We start from the raw sequence: 16,202 nt of genomic DNA, 5'->3' as shown, positions 1-16,202 counted from the left end.
AGACACTGGCTATATGCAAATCAGCTCTGACCCTGTGCCTCATGGGAACAGTCCAGTCCGAACTACCAAGCCATGTCTTTCCCAGACCGGAATCAAGCATCCAAGGACCGGTTTCTGGCTATCAGCCTTCATCAGCCTGGATAGCTTGACTCCAGTGGTGTGGAGAGCCTGGGACTCACGTCTGAGCATACCCAGCACACTCGGGGCGAAAATTTCAAAAAACACAGTTGATGGACAGAATGTAGAACAATGTCATACATTCACCCCAGTACAAGGATCTGGGCCTAAATCCATCATTTTTTTGCACTCCACACCACCCTGGGTTAGACACTGGCTATATGCAAATCAGCTCTGACCCTGTGCCTCATGGGAACAGTCCAGTCCAAACTACCAAGCCATGTCTTTCCCAGACCGGAATCAAGCATCCAAGGACCGGTTTCTGGCTATCAGCCTTCATCAGCCTGGATAGCTTGACTCCAGTGGTGTGGAGAGCCTGGGACTCACGTCTGAGCATACCCAGCCCACTCGGGGTGAAAGTTTCAAAAAACACAGTTGATGGACAGAATGTAGAACAATGTCATACATTCACCCCAGTACAAGGATCTGTGCCTAAATCCATCATTTTTTTGCACTCCACACCACCCTGGGTTAGACACTGGCTATATGCAAATGAGCTCTGACCCTGTGCCTCATGGGAACAGTCAAGTCCGAACTACCAAGCCATGTCTTTCCCAGACCGGAATCAAGCATCAAGGACCGGTTTCTGGCTATCAGCCTTCATCAGCCTGGATAGCTTGACTCCAGTGGTGTGGAGAGCCTGGGACTCACGTCTGAGCATACCCAGCCCACTCGGGGTGTAAATTTCAAAAAACACAGTTGATGGACAGAATGTAGAACAATGTCATACATTCACCCCAGTACAAGGATCTGGGCTTAAATCCATCATTGTTTTGCACTCCACACCACCCTGGGTTAGACACTGGCTGTATGCAAATCAGCTCTGACCCTGTGCCTCATGAGAACAGTCCAGTCCGAACTACCAAGCCATGTCTTTCCCAGACCGGAATCAAGCATCCAAGGACCGGTTTCTGGCTATCAGCCTTCATCAGCCTGGATAGCTTGACTCCAGTGGTGTGGAGAGCCTGGGACTCGCGTCTGAGCATACCAAGCCCACTCGGGGTGAAAATTTCAAAACACGCAGTTGATGGACAGAATGTAGAACAATGTCATACATTCACCCCAGTACAGGGATCTGGGCCTAAATCCATCCTTTTTTTGCACTCCACACCACCCTGGGTTAGACACTGGCTATATGCAAATCAGCTCTGACCCTGTGCCTCATGGGAACAGTCCAGTCCGAACTACCAAGCCATGTCTTTCCCAGACCGGAATCAAGCATCCAAGGACCGGTTTCTGGCTATCAGCCTTCATCAGCCTGGATAGCTTGACTCCAGTGGTGTGGAGAGCCTGGGACTCACGTCTGAGCATACCCAGCCCACTCGGGGTGAAAATTTCAAAAAACACAGTTGATGGACAGAATGTAGAACAATGTCATACATTCACCCCAGTACAAGGATCTGGGCCTAAATCCATCATTTTTTTGCACTCCACACCACCCTGGGTTAGACACTGGCTATATGCAAATCAGCTCTGACCCTGTGCCTCATGGGAACAGTCCAGTCCGAACTACCAAGCCATGTCTTTCCCAGACCGGAATCAAGCATCCAAGGACCGGTTTCTGGCTATCAGCCTTCATCAGCCTGGATAGCTTGACTCCAGTGGTGTGGCGAGCCTGCGACTCACATCTGAGCATACCCAGCCCACTCGGGGTGAAAATTTCAAAAAACACAGTTGATGGACAGAATGTAGAACAATGTCATACATTCACCCCAGTACAAGGATCTGGGCCTAAATCCATCATTTGTTTGCACTCCACACCACCCTGGGTTAGACACTGGCTATATGCAAATCAGCTCTGACCCTGTGCCTCATGGGAACAGTCCAGTCCGAACTACCAAGCCATGTCTTTCCCAGACCGGAATCAAGCATCCAAGGACCGGTTTCTGGCTATCAGCCTTCATCAGCCTGGATAGCTTGACTCCAGTGGTGTGGAGAGCCTGGGACTCACGTCTGAGCATACCCAGCCCACTCGGGGTGAACATTTAAAAAAACACAGTTGATGGACAGAATGTAGAACAATGTCATACATTCACCCCAGTACAAGGATCTGGGCCTAAATCCATCATTTTTTTGCACTCCACACCACCCTGGGTTAGACACTGGCTATATGCAAATGAGCTCTGACCCTGTGCCTCATGGGAACAGTCCAGTCCGAACTACCAAGCCATGTCTTTCCCAGACCGGAATCAAGCATCCAAGGACCGGTTTCTGGCTATCAGCCTTCATCAGCCTGGATAGCTTGACTCCAGTGGTGTGGAGAGCCTGGGACTCACGTCTGAGCATACCCAGCCCACTCGGGGTGAAAATTTCAAAAAACACAGTTGATGGACAGAATGTAGAACAATGTCATACATTCACCCCAGTACAAGGATCTGGGCCTAAATCCATCATTTTTGTGCACTCCACACCACCCTGGGTTAGACACTGGCTATATGCAAATGAGCTCTGACCCTGTGCCTCATGGGAACAGTCCAGTCCGAACTACCAAGCCATGTCTTTCCCAGACCGGAATCAAGCATCCAAGGACCGGTTTCTGGCTATCAGCCTTCACCAGCCTGGATAGCTTGACTCCAGTGGTGTGGAGAGCCTGGGACTCGCGTCTGAGCATACCCAGCCCACTCGGGGTGAACATTTCAAAAAACAGTTGATGGACAGAATGTAGAACAATGTCATACATTCACCCCAGTACAAGGATCTGGGCCTAAATCCATCATTTTTTTGCACTCCACACCACCCTGGGTTAGACACTGGCTATATGCAAATCAGCTCTGACCCTGTGCCTCATGGGAAATGTCCAGTCCGAACTACCAAGCCATGCCTTTCCCAGACCGGAATCAAGCATCCAAGGACCGGTTTCTGGCTATCAGCCTTCATCAGCCTGGATAGCTTGACTCCAGTGGTGTGGAGAGCCTGGGACTCACGTCTGAGCATACCCAGCCCACTCGGGGCGAAAATTTCAAAAAACACAGTTGATGGACAGAATGTAGAACAATGTCATACATTCACCCCAGTACAAGGATCTGGGCCTAAATCCATCATTTTTTTGCACTCCACACCACCCTGGGTTAGACACTGGCTATATGCAAATCAGCTCTGACCCTGTGCCTCATGGGAACAGTCCAGTCCAAACTACCAAGCCATGTCTTTGCCAGACCGGAATCAAGCATCCAAGGACCGGTTTCTGGCTATCAGCCTTCATCAGCCTGGATAGCTTGACTCCAGTGGTGTGGAGAGCCTGGGACTCACGTCTGAGCATACCCAGCCCACTCGGGGTGAAAGTTTCAAAAAACACAGTTGATGGACAGAATGTAGAACAATGTCATACATTCACCCCAGTACAAGGATCTGGGCCTAAATCCATCATTTTTTTGCACTCCACACCACCCTGGGTTAGACACTGGCTATATGCAAATGAGCTCTGACCCTGTGCCTCATGGGAACAGTCAAGTCCGAACTACCAAGCCATGTCTTTCCCAGACCGGAATCAAGCATCCAAGGACCGGTTTCTGGCTATCAGCCTTCATCAGCCTGGATAGCTTGACTCCAGTGGTGTGGAGAGCCTGGGACTCACGTCTGAGCATACCCAGCCCACTCGGGGTGTAAATTTCAAAAAACACAGTTGATGGACAGAATGTAGAACAATGTCATACATTCACCCCAGTACAAGGATCTGGGCTTAAATCCATCATTGTTTTGCACTCCACACCACCCTGGGTTAGACACTGGCTGTATGCAAATCAGCTCTGACCCTGTGCCTCATGAGAACAGTCCAGTCCGAACTACCAAGCCATGTCTTTCCCAGACCGGAATCAAGCATCCAAGGACCGGTTTCTGGCTATCAGCCTTCATCAGCCTGGATAGCTTGACTCCAGTGGTGTGGAGAGCCTGGGACTCGCGTCTGAGCATACCAAGCCCACTCGGGGTGAAAATTTCAAAACACGCAGTTGATGGACAGAATGTAGAACAATGTCATACATTCACCCCAGTACACGGATCTGGGCCTAAATCCATCCTTTTTTTGCACTCCACACCACCCTGGGTTAGACACTGGCTATATGCAAATCAGCTCTGACCCTGTGCCTCATGGGAACAGTCCAGTCCGAACTACCAAGCCATGTCTTTCCCAGACCGGAATCAAGCATCCAAGGACCGGTTTCTGGCTATCAGCCTTCATCAGCCTGGATAGCTTGACTCCAGTGGTGTGGAGAGCCTGGGACTCACGTCTGAGCATACCCAGCCCACTCGGGGTGAAAATTTCAAAAAACACAGTTGATGGACAGAATGTAGAACAATGTCATACATTCACCCCAGTACAAGGATCTGGGCCTAAATCCATCATTTTTTTGCACTCCACACCACCCTGGGTTAGACACTGGCTATATGCAAATCAGCTCTGACCCTGTGCCTCATGGGAACAGTCCAGTCCGAACTACCAAGCCATGTCTTTCCCAGACCGGAATCAAGCATCCAAGGACCGGTTTCTGGCTATCAGCCTTCATCAGCCTGGATAGCTTGACTCCAGTGGTGTGGCGAGCCTGCGACTCACATCTGAGCATACCCAGCCCACTCGGGGTGAAAATTTCAAAAAACACAGTTGATGGACAGAATGTAGAACAATGTCATACATTCACCCCAGTACAAGGATCTGGGCCTAAATCCATCATTTGTTTGCACTCCACACCACCCTGGGTTAGACACTGGCTATATGCAAATCAGCTCTGACCCTGTGCCTCATGGGAACAGTCCAGTCCGAACTACCAAGCCATGTCTTTCCCAGACCGGAATCAAGCATCCAAGGACCGGTTTCTGGCTATCAGCCTTGATCAGCCTGGATAGCTTGACTCCAGTGGTGTGGAGAGCCTGGGACTCACGTCTGAGCATACCCAGCCCACTCGGGGTGAAAATTTCAAAAAACACAGTTGATGGACAGAATGTAGAACAATGTCATACATTCACCCCAGTACAAGGATCTGGGCCTAAATCCATCATTTTTTTGCACTCCACACCACCCTGGGTTAGACACTGGCTATATGCAAATCAGCTCTGACCCTGTGCCTCATGGGAACAGTCCAGTCCGAACTACCAAGCCATGTCTTTCCCAGACCGGAATCAAGCATCCAAGGACCGGTTTCTGGCTATCAGCCTTCATCAGCCAGGATAGCTTGACTCCAGTGGTGTGGAGAGCCTGGGACTCACGTCTGAGCATACCCAGCCCACTCGGGGTGAAAATGTAAAAAAACACAGTTGATGGACAGAATGTAGAACAATGTCATACATTCACACCAGTACAAGGATCTGGGCCTAAATCCATCATTTTTTTGCACTCCACACCACCCTGGGTTAGACACTGGCTATATGCAAATGAGCTCTGACCCTGTGCCTCATGGGAACAGTCAAGTCCGAACTACCAAGCCATGTCTTTCCCAGACCGGAATCAAGCATCCAAGGACCGGTTTCTGGCTATCAGCCTTCATCAGCCTGGATAGCTTGACTCCAGTGGTGTGGAGAGCCTGGGACTCACGTCTGAGCATACCCAGCCCACTCGGGGTGTAAATTTCAAAAAACACAGTTGATGGACAGAATGTAGAACAATGTCATACATTCACCCCAGTACAAGGATCTGGGCTTAAATCCATCATTGTTTTGCACTCCACACCACCCTGGGTTAGACACTGGCTGTATGCAAATCAGCTCTGACCCTGTGCCTCATGAGAACAGTCCAGTCCGAACTACCAAGCCATGTCTTTCCCAGACCGGAATCAAGCATCCAAGGACCGGTTTCTGGCTATCAGCCTTCATCAGCCTGGATAGCTTGACTCCAGTGGTGTGGAGAGCCTGGGACTCGCGTCTGAGCATACCAAGCCCACTCGGGGTGAAAATTTCAAAACACGCAGTTGATGGACAGAATGTAGAACAATGTCATACATTCACCCCAGTACACGGATCTGGGCCTAAATCCATCCTTTTTTTGCACTCCACACCACCCTGGGTTAGACACTGGCTATATGCAAATCAGCTCTGACCCTGTGCCTCATGGGAACAGTCCAGTCCGAACTACCAAGCCATGTCTTTCCCAGACCGGAATCAAGCATCCAAGGACCGGTTTCTGGCTATCAGCCTTCATCAGCCTGGATAGCTTGACTCCAGTGGTGTGGAGAGCCTGGGACTCACGTCTGAGCATACCCAGCCCACTCGGGGTGAAAATTTCAAAAAACACAGTTGATGGACAGAATGTAGAACAATGTCATACATTCACCCCAGTACAAGGATCTGGGCCTAAATCCATCATTTTTTTGCACTCCACACCACCCTGGGTTAGACACTGGCTATATGCAAATCAGCTCTGACCCTGTGCCTCATGGGAACAGTCCAGTCCGAACTACCAAGCCATGTCTTTCCCAGACCGGAATCAAGCATCCAAGGACCGGTTTCTGGCTATCAGCCTTCATCAGCCTGGATAGCTTGACTCCAGTGGTGTGGCGAGCCTGCGACTCACATCTGAGCATACCCAGCCCACTCGGGGTGAAAATTTCAAAAAACACAGTTGATGGACAGAATGTAGAACAATGTCATACATTCACCCCAGTACAAGGATCTGGGCCTAAATCCATCATTTGTTTGCACTCCACACCACCCTGGGTTAGACACTGGCTATATGCAAATCAGCTCTGACCCTGTGCCTCATGGGAACAGTCCAGTCCGAACTACCAAGCCATGTCTTTCCCAGACCGGAATCAAGCATCCAAGGACCGGTTTCTGGCTATCAGCCTTGATCAGCCTGGATAGCTTGACTCCAGTGGTGTGGAGAGCCTGGGACTCACGTCTGAGCATACCCAGCCCACTCGGGGTGAAAATTTCAAAAAACACAGTTGATGGACAGAATGTAGAACAATGTCATACATTCACCCCAGTACAAGGATCTGGGCCTAAATCCATCATTTTTTTGCACTCCACACCACCCTGGGTTAGACACTGGCTATATGCAAATCAGCTCTGACCCTGTGCCTCATGGGAACAGTCCAGTCCGAACTACCAAGCCATGTCTTTCCCAGACCGGAATCAAGCATCCAAGGACCGGTTTCTGGCTATCAGCCTTCATCAGCCAGGATAGCTTGACTCCAGTGGTGTGGAGAGCCTGGGACTCACGTCTGAGCATACCCAGCCCACTCGGGGTGAAAATGTAAAAAAACACAGTTGATGGACAGAATGTAGAACAATGTCATACATTCACACCAGTACAAGGATCTGGGCCTAAATCCATCATTTTTTTGCACTCCACACCACCCTGGGTTAGACACTGGCTATATGCAAATCAGCTCTGACCCTGTGCCTCATGGGAACAGTCCAGTCCGAAACAAAGCCATGTCTTTCCCAGACCGGAATCAAGCATCCAAGGACCGGTTTCTGGCTATCAGCCTTCATCAGCCTGGATAGCTTGACTCCAGTGGTGTGGAGAGCCTGGGACTCACGTCTGTGCATACCCAGCCCACTCGGGGTGAAAATTTAAAAAAACACAGTTGATGGACAGAATGCAGAACAATGTCATACATTCACCCCAGTACAAGGATCTGGGCCTAAATCCATCATTTTTTTGCACTCCACACCACCACCCTGGGTTAGACACTGGCTATATGCAAATCAGCTCTGACCCTGTGCCTCATGGGAACAGTCCAGTCCGAACTACCAAGCCATGTCTTTCCCAGCCCTGAATCACGCATCCAAGGACCGGTCTCTGGCTATCAGCCTTCATCAGCCTGGATAGCTTGACTCCAGTGGTGTGGAGAGCCTGCGACTCACGTCTGAGCATACCCAGCCCACTCGGGGTGAAAATTTCAAAAAACACAGTTGATGGACAGAATGTAGAACAATGTCATACATTCACCCCAGTACAAGGATCTGGGCCTAAATCCATCATTTTTTTGCACTCCACACCACCCTGGGTTAGACACTGGCTATATGCAAATCAGCTCTGACCCTGTGCCTCATGGGAACAGTCCAGTCCGAACTACCAAGCCATGTCTTTCCCAGTTCGGAATCAAGCATCCAAGGACCGGTTTCTGGCTATCAGCCTTCATCAGCCTGGATAGCTTGACTCCAGTGGTGTGGAGAGCCTGGGACTCACGTCTGAGCATACCCAGCCCACTCGGGGTGAAAATTTCAAAAAACACAGTTGATGGACAGAATGTAGAACAATGTCATACATTCACCCCAGTACAAGGATCTGGGCCTAAATCCACCATTTTTTTGCACTCCACAGCACCCTGGGTTAGACACTGGCTATATGCAAATCAGCTCTGACCCTGTGCCTCATGGGAACAGTCCAGTTCGAACTACCAAGCCATGTCTTTCCCAGACCGGAATCAAGCATCCAAGGACCGGTTTCTGGCTATCAGCCTTCATCAGCCTGGATAGCTTGACTCCAGTGGTGTGGAGAGCCTGGGACTCACGTCTGAGCATACCCAGCCCACTCGGGGTGAAAATTTAAAAAAACACAGTTGATGGACAGAATGTAGAACAATGTCATACATTCACCCGAGTACAAGGATTTGGGCCTAAATCCATCATTTGTTTGCACTCCACACCACCCTGGGTTAGACACTGGCTATATGCAAATCAGCTCTGACCCTGTGCCTCATGGGAACAGTCCAGTCCGAACTACCAAGCCATGTCTTTCCCAGACCGGAATCAAGCATCCAAGGACCGGTTTCTGGCTATCAGCCTTCATCAGCCTGGATAGCTTGACTCCAGTGGTGTGGAGAGCCTGGGACTCACGTCTGAGCATACCCAGCCCACTCGGGGTGAACATTTCAAAAAACACAGTTGATGGACAGAATGTAGAACAATGTCATACATTCACCCCAGTACAAGGATCTGGGCCTAAATCCATCATTTTTTTGCACTCCACACCACCCTGGGTTAGACACTGGCTATATGCAAATGAGCTCTGACCCTGTGCCTCATGGGAACAGTCCAGTCCGAACTACCAAGCCATGTCTTTCCCAGACCGGAATCAAGCATCCAAGGACCGGTTTCTGGCTATCAGCCTTCATCAGCCTGGATAGCTTGACTCCAGTGGTGTGGAGAGCCTGGGACTCACGTCTGAGCATACCCAGCCCACTCGGGGTGAAAATTTCAAAAAACACAGTTGATGGACAGAATGTAGAACAATGTCATACATTCACCCCAGTACAAGGATCTGGGCCTAAATCCATCATTTTTGTGCACTCCACACCACCCTGGGTTAGACACTGGCTATATGCAAATGAGCTCTGACCCTGTGCCTCATGGGAACAGTCCAGTCTGAACTACCAAGCCATGTCTTTCCCAGACCGGAATCAAGCATCCAAGGACCGGTTTCTGGCTATCAGCCTTCATCAGCCTGGATAGCTTGACTCCAGTGGTGTGGAGAGCCTGGGACTCACGTCTGAGCATACCCAGCCCACTCGGGGTGAAAATTTCAAAAAACACAGTTGATGGACAGGATGTAGAACAATGTCATACATTCACCCCAGTACAAGGATCTGGGCCTAAATCCATCATTTTTTTGCACTCCACACCACCCTGGGTTAGACACTGGCTATATGCAAATCAGCTCTCCACCCTGTGCCTCATGGGAACAGTCCAGTCCGAACTACCAAGCCATGTCTTTCCCAGACCGGAATCAAGCATCCAAGGCCCGGTTTCTGGCTATCAGCCTTTATCAGCCTGGATAGCTTGACTCCAGTGGTGTGGAGAGCCTGGGACTCACGTCTGAGCATACCCAGCCCACTCGGGTGAAAATGTCAAAAAACACAGTTGATGGGCAGAATGTAGAACAATGTCATACATTCACCCCAGTACAAGGATCTGGGCCTAAATCCATCATTTGTTTGCACTCCACACCACCCTGGGTTAGACACTGGCTATATGCAAATCAGCTCTGACCCTGTGCCTCATGGGAACAGTCCAGTCCGAACTACCAAGCCATGTCTTTCCCAGACCGGAATCAAGCATCCAAGGACCGGTTTCTGGCTATCAGCCTTCATCAGCCTGGATAGCTTGACTCCAGTGGTGTGGAGAGCCTGGGACTCGCGTCTGAGCATACCCAGCCCACTCGGGGTGAAAATTTCAAAAAACACAGTTTCTGGCTATCAGCCTTCATCAGCCTGGATAGCTTGACTCCAGTGGTGTGGAGAGCCTGGGACTGACCCTGTGCCTCATGGGAACAGTCCAGTCCGAACTACCAAGCCAGGTCTTTCCCAGACCGGAATCAAGCATCCAAGGACCGGTTTCTGGCTATCAGCCTTCATCAGCCTGGATAGCTTGACTCCAGTGGTGTGGAGAGCCTGGGACTCGCGTCTGAGCATACCAAGCCCACTCTGGGTGAAAATTTCAAAAAACGCAGTTGATGGACAGAATGTAGAACAATGTCATACATTCACCCCAGTACAAGGATCTGGGCCTAAATCCATCATTTTTTTGCACTCCACACCACCCTGGGTTAGACACTGGCTATATGCAAATCAGCTCTGACCCTGTGCCTCATGGGAACAGTCCAGTCTGAACTACCAAGCCATGTCTTTCCCAGACCGGAATCAAGCATCCAAGGACCGGTTTCTGGCTATCAGCCTTCATCAGCCTGGATAGCTTGACTCCAGTGGTGTGGAGAGCCTGGGACTCACGTCTGAGCATACCCAGCCCACTCGGGGTGAAAATTTAAAAAAACACAGTTGATGGACAGAATGTAGAACAATGTCATACATTCACCCCAGTACAAGGATCTGGGCCTAAATCCATCATTTTTTTGCACTCCACACCACCCTGCGTTAGACACTGGCTATATGCAAATCAGCTGTGACCCTGTGCCTCATGGGAACAGTCCAGTCCGAACTACCAAGCCATGTCTTTCCCAGACTGGAATCAAGCATCCAAGGACCGGTTTCTGGCTATCAGCCTTCATCAGCCTGGATAGCTTAACTCCAGTGGTGTGGAGAGCCTGGGACTCACGTCGGAGCATACCCAGCCCACTCGGGGTGAAAATTTCAAAAAACACAGTTGATGGACAGAATGTAGAACAATGTCATACATTCACCCCAGTACAAGGATCTGGGCCTAAATCCATCATTTTTTTGCACTCCACACCACCCTGGGTTAGACACTGGCTATATGCAAATCAGCTCTGACCCTGTGCCTCATGGGAACAGTCCAGTCCGAACTACCAAGCCATGTCTTTCCCAGACCGGAATCAAGCATCCAAGGACCGGTTTCTGGCTATCAGCCTTCATCAGCCTGGATAGCTTGACTCCAGTGGTGTGGAGAGCCTGGGACTCACGTCTGAGCATACCCAGCCCACTCGGGGTGTAAATTTAAAAAAACACAGTTGATGGACAGAATGTAGAACAATGTCATACGTTCACCCCAGTACAAGGATCTGGGCTTAAATCCATCATTGTTTTGCACTCCACACCACCCTGGGTTAGACACTGGCTATATGCAAATCAGCTCTGACCCTGTGCCTCATGGGAACAGTACAGTCCGAACTACCAAGCCATGTCTTTCCCAGACCGGAATCAAGCATCCAAGGACCGGTTTCTGGCTATCAGCCTTCATCAGCCTGGATAGCTTGACTCCAGTGGTGTGGAGAGCCTGGGACTCACGTCTGAGCATACCCAGCCCACTCGGGGTGAAAATTTCAAAAAACACAGTTGATGGACAGAATGTAGAACAATGTCATACATTCACCCCAGTACAAGGATCTGGGCCTAAATCCATCATTTTGTTGCACTCCACACCACCCTGGGTTAGCCACTGGCTATATGCAAATCAGCTCTGACCCTGTGCCTCATGGGAACAGTCCAGTCCGAACTACCAAGCCATGTCTTTCCCAGACCGGAATCAAGCATCCAAGGACCGGTTTCTGGCTATCAGCCTTCATCAGCCTGGATAGCTTGACTCCAGTGGTGTGGAGAGCCTGGGACTCACGTCTGAGCATACCCAGCCCACTCGGGGTGAAAATTTAAAAAAACACAGTTGATGGACAGAATGTAGAACAATGTCATACATTCACCCCAGTACAAGGATCTGGGCCTAAATCCATCATTTTTTTTCACTCCACACCACCCTGGGTTAGACACTGGCTATATGCAAATCAGCTCTGACCCTGTGCCTCATGGGAACAGTCCAGTCCGAACTACCAAGCCATGTCTTTCCCAGACCGGAATCAAGCATCCAAGGACCGGTTTCTGGCTATCAGCCTTCATCAGCCTGGATAGCTTGACTCCAGTGGTGTGGAGAGCCTGGGACTCACGTCTGAGCATACCCAGCACACTCGGGGCGAAAATTTCAAAAAACACAGTTGATGGACAGAATGTAGAACAATGTCATACATTCACCCCAGTACAAGGATCTGGGCCTAAATCCATCATTTTTTTGCACTCCACACCACCCTGGGTTAGACACTGGCTATATGCAAATCAGCTCTGACCCTGTGCCTCATGGGAACAGTCCAGTCCAAACTACCAAGCCATGTCTTTCCCAGACCGGAATCAAGCATCCAAGGACCGGTTTCTGGCTATCAGCCTTCATCAGCCTGGATAGCTTGACTCCAGTGGTGTGGAGAGCCTGGGACTCACGTCTGAGCATACCCAGCCCACTCGGGGTGAAAGTTTCAAAAAACACAGTTGATGGACAGAATGTAGAACAATGTCATACATTCACCCCAGTACAAGGATCTGTGCCTAAATCCATCATTTTTTTGCACTCCACACCACCCTGGGTTAGACACTGGCTATATGCAAATGAGCTCTGACCCTGTGCCTCATGGGAACAGTCAAGTCCGAACTACCAAGCCATGTCTTTCCCAGACCGGAATCAAGCATCAAGGACCGGTTTCTGGCTATCAGCCTTCATCAGCCTGGATAGCTTGACTCCAGTGGTGTGGAGAGCCTGGGACTCACGTCTGAGCATACCCAGCCCACTCGGGGTGTAAATTTCAAAAAACACAGTTGATGGACAGAATGTAGAACAATGTCATACATTCACCCCAGTACAAGGATCTGGGCTTAAATCCATCATTGTTTTGCACTCCACACCACCCTGGGTTAGACACTGGCTGTATGCAAATCAGCTCTGACCCTGTGCCTCATGAGAACAGTCCAGTCCGAACTACCAAGCCATGTCTTTCCCAGACCGGAATCAAGCATCCAAGGACCGGTTTCTGGCTATCAGCCTTCATCAGCCTGGATAGCTTGACTCCAGTGGTGTGGAGAGCCTGGGACTCGCGTCTGAGCATACCAAGCCCACTCGGGGTGAAAATTTCAAAACACGCAGTTGATGGACAGAATGTAGAACAATGTCATACATTCACCCCAGTACAGGGATCTGGGCCTAAATCCATCCTTTTTTTGCACTCCACACCACCCTGGGTTAGACACTGGCTATATGCAAATCAGCTCTGACCCTGTGCCTCATGGGAACAGTCCAGTCCGAACTACCAAGCCATGTCTTTCCCAGACCGGAATCAAGCATCCAAGGACCGGTTTCTGGCTATCAGCCTTCATCAGCCTGGATAGCTTGACTCCAGTGGTGTGGAGAGCCTGGGACTCACGTCTGAGCATACCCAGCCCACTCGGGGTGAAAATTTCAAAAAACACAGTTGATGGACAGAATGTAGAACAATGTCATACATTCACCCCAGTACAAGGATCTGGGCCTAAATCCATCATTTTTTTGCACTCCACACCACCCTGGGTTAGACACTGGCTATATGCAAATCAGCTCTGACCCTGTGCCTCATGGGAACAGTCCAGTCCGAACTACCAAGCCATGTCTTTCCCAGACCGGAATCAAGCATCCAAGGACCGGTTTCTGGCTATCAGCCTTCATCAGCCTGGATAGCTTGACTCCAGTGGTGTGGCGAGCCTGCGACTCACATCTGAGCATACCCAGCCCACTCGGGGTGAAAATTTCAAAAAACACAGTTGATGGACAGAATGTAGAACAATGTCATACATTCACCCCAGTACAAGGATCTGGGCCTAAATCCATCATTTGTTTGCACTCCACACCACCCTGGGTTAGACACTGGCTATATGCAAATCAGCTCTGACCCTGTGCCTCATGGGAACAGTCCAGTCCGAACTACCAAGCCATGTCTTTCCCAGACCGGAATCAAGCATCCAAGGACCGGTTTCTGGCTATCAGCCTTGATCAGCCTGGATAGCTTGACTCCAGTGGTGTGGAGAGCCTGGGACTCACGTCTGAGCATACCCAGCCCACTCGGGGTGAAAATTTCAAAAAACACAGTTGATGGACAGAATGTAGAACAATGTCATACATTCACCCCAGTACAAGGATCTGGGCCTAAATCCATCATTTTGTTGCACTCCACACCACCCTGGGTTAGACACTGGCTATATGCAAATCAGCTCTGACCCTGTGCCTCATGGGAACAGTCCAGTCCGAACTACCAAGCCATGTCTTTCCCAGACCGGAATCAAGCATCCAAGGACCGGTTTCTGGCTATCAGCCTTCATCAGCCAGGATAGCTTGACTCCAGTGGTGTGGAGAGCCTGGGACTCACGTCTGAGCATACCCAGCCCACTCGGGGTGAAAATGTAAAAAAAACAGTTGATGGACAGAATGTAGAACAATGTCATACATTCACACCAGTACAAGGATCTGGGCCTAAATCCATCGTTTTTTTGCACTCCACACCACCCTGGGTTAGACACTGGCTATATGCAAATCAGCTCTGACCCTGTGCCTCATGGGAACAGTCCAGTCCGAAACAAAGCCATGTCTTTCCCAGACCGGAATCAAGCATCCAAGGACCGGTTTCTGGCTATCAGCCTTCATCAGCCTGGATAGCTTGACTCCAGTGGTGTGGAGAGCCTGGGACTCACGTCTGTGCATACCCAGCCCACTCGGGGTGAAAATTTAAAAAAACACAGTTGATGGACAGAATGCAGAACAATGTCATACATTCACCCCAGTACAAGGATCTGAACCTAAATCCATCCTTTTTTTGCACTCCACACCACCCTGGGTTAGACACTGGCTATATGCAAATCAGCTCTGACCCTGTGCCTCATGGGAACAGTCCAGTCCGAACTACCAAGCCATGTCTTTCCCAGACCGGAATCAAGCATCCAAGGACCGGTTTCTGGCTATCAGCCTTCATCAGCCTGGATAGCTTGACTCCAGTGGTGTGGAGAGCCTGGGACTCACGTCTGAGCATACCCAGCCCACTCGGGGTGAAAATTTCAAAAAACACAGTTGATGGACAGAATGTAGAACAATGTCATACATTCACCCCAGTACAAGGATCTGGGCCTAAATCCATCATTTTTTTGCACTCCACACCACCCTGGGTTAGACACTGGCTATATGCAAATCAGCTCTGACCCTGTGCCTCATGGGAACAGTCCAGTCCGAACTACCAAGCCATGTCTTTCCCAGACCGGAATCAAGCATCCAAGGACCGGTTTCTGGCTATCAGCCTTCATCAGCCTGGATAGCTTGACTCCAGTGGTGTGGCGAGCCTGCGACTCACATCTGAGCATACCCAGCCCACTCGGGGTGAAAATTTCAAAAAACACAGTTGATGGACAGAATGTAGAACAATGTCATACATTCACCCCAGTACAAGGATCTGGGCCTAAATCCATCATTTGTTTGCACTCCACACCACCCTGGGTTAGACACTGGCTATATGCAAATCAGCTCTGACCCTGTGCCTCATGGGAACAGTCCAGTCCGAACTACCAAGCCATGTCTTTCCCAGACCGGAATCAAGCATCCAAGGACCGGTTTCTGGCTATCAGCCTTGATCAGCCTGGATAGCTTGACTCCAGTGGTGTGGAGAGCCTGGGACTCACGTCTGAGCATACCCAGCCCACTCGGGGTGAAAATTTCAAAAAACACAGTTGATGGACAGAATGTAGAACAATGTCATACATTCACCCCAGTACAAGGATCTGGGCCTAAATCCATCATTTTGTTGCACTCCACACCACCCTGGGTTAGACACTGGCTATATGCAA

Source organism: Lissotriton helveticus, chromosome 8 (genome assembly GCF_964261635.1).
Source record: "Lissotriton helveticus chromosome 8, aLisHel1.1, whole genome shotgun sequence".
Lineage (NCBI taxonomy): Eukaryota > Metazoa > Chordata > Amphibia > Caudata > Salamandridae > Lissotriton > Lissotriton helveticus.
The sequence above is the reverse complement of the archived record's forward strand: the minus strand, read 5'-3'. Positions refer to the sequence as shown.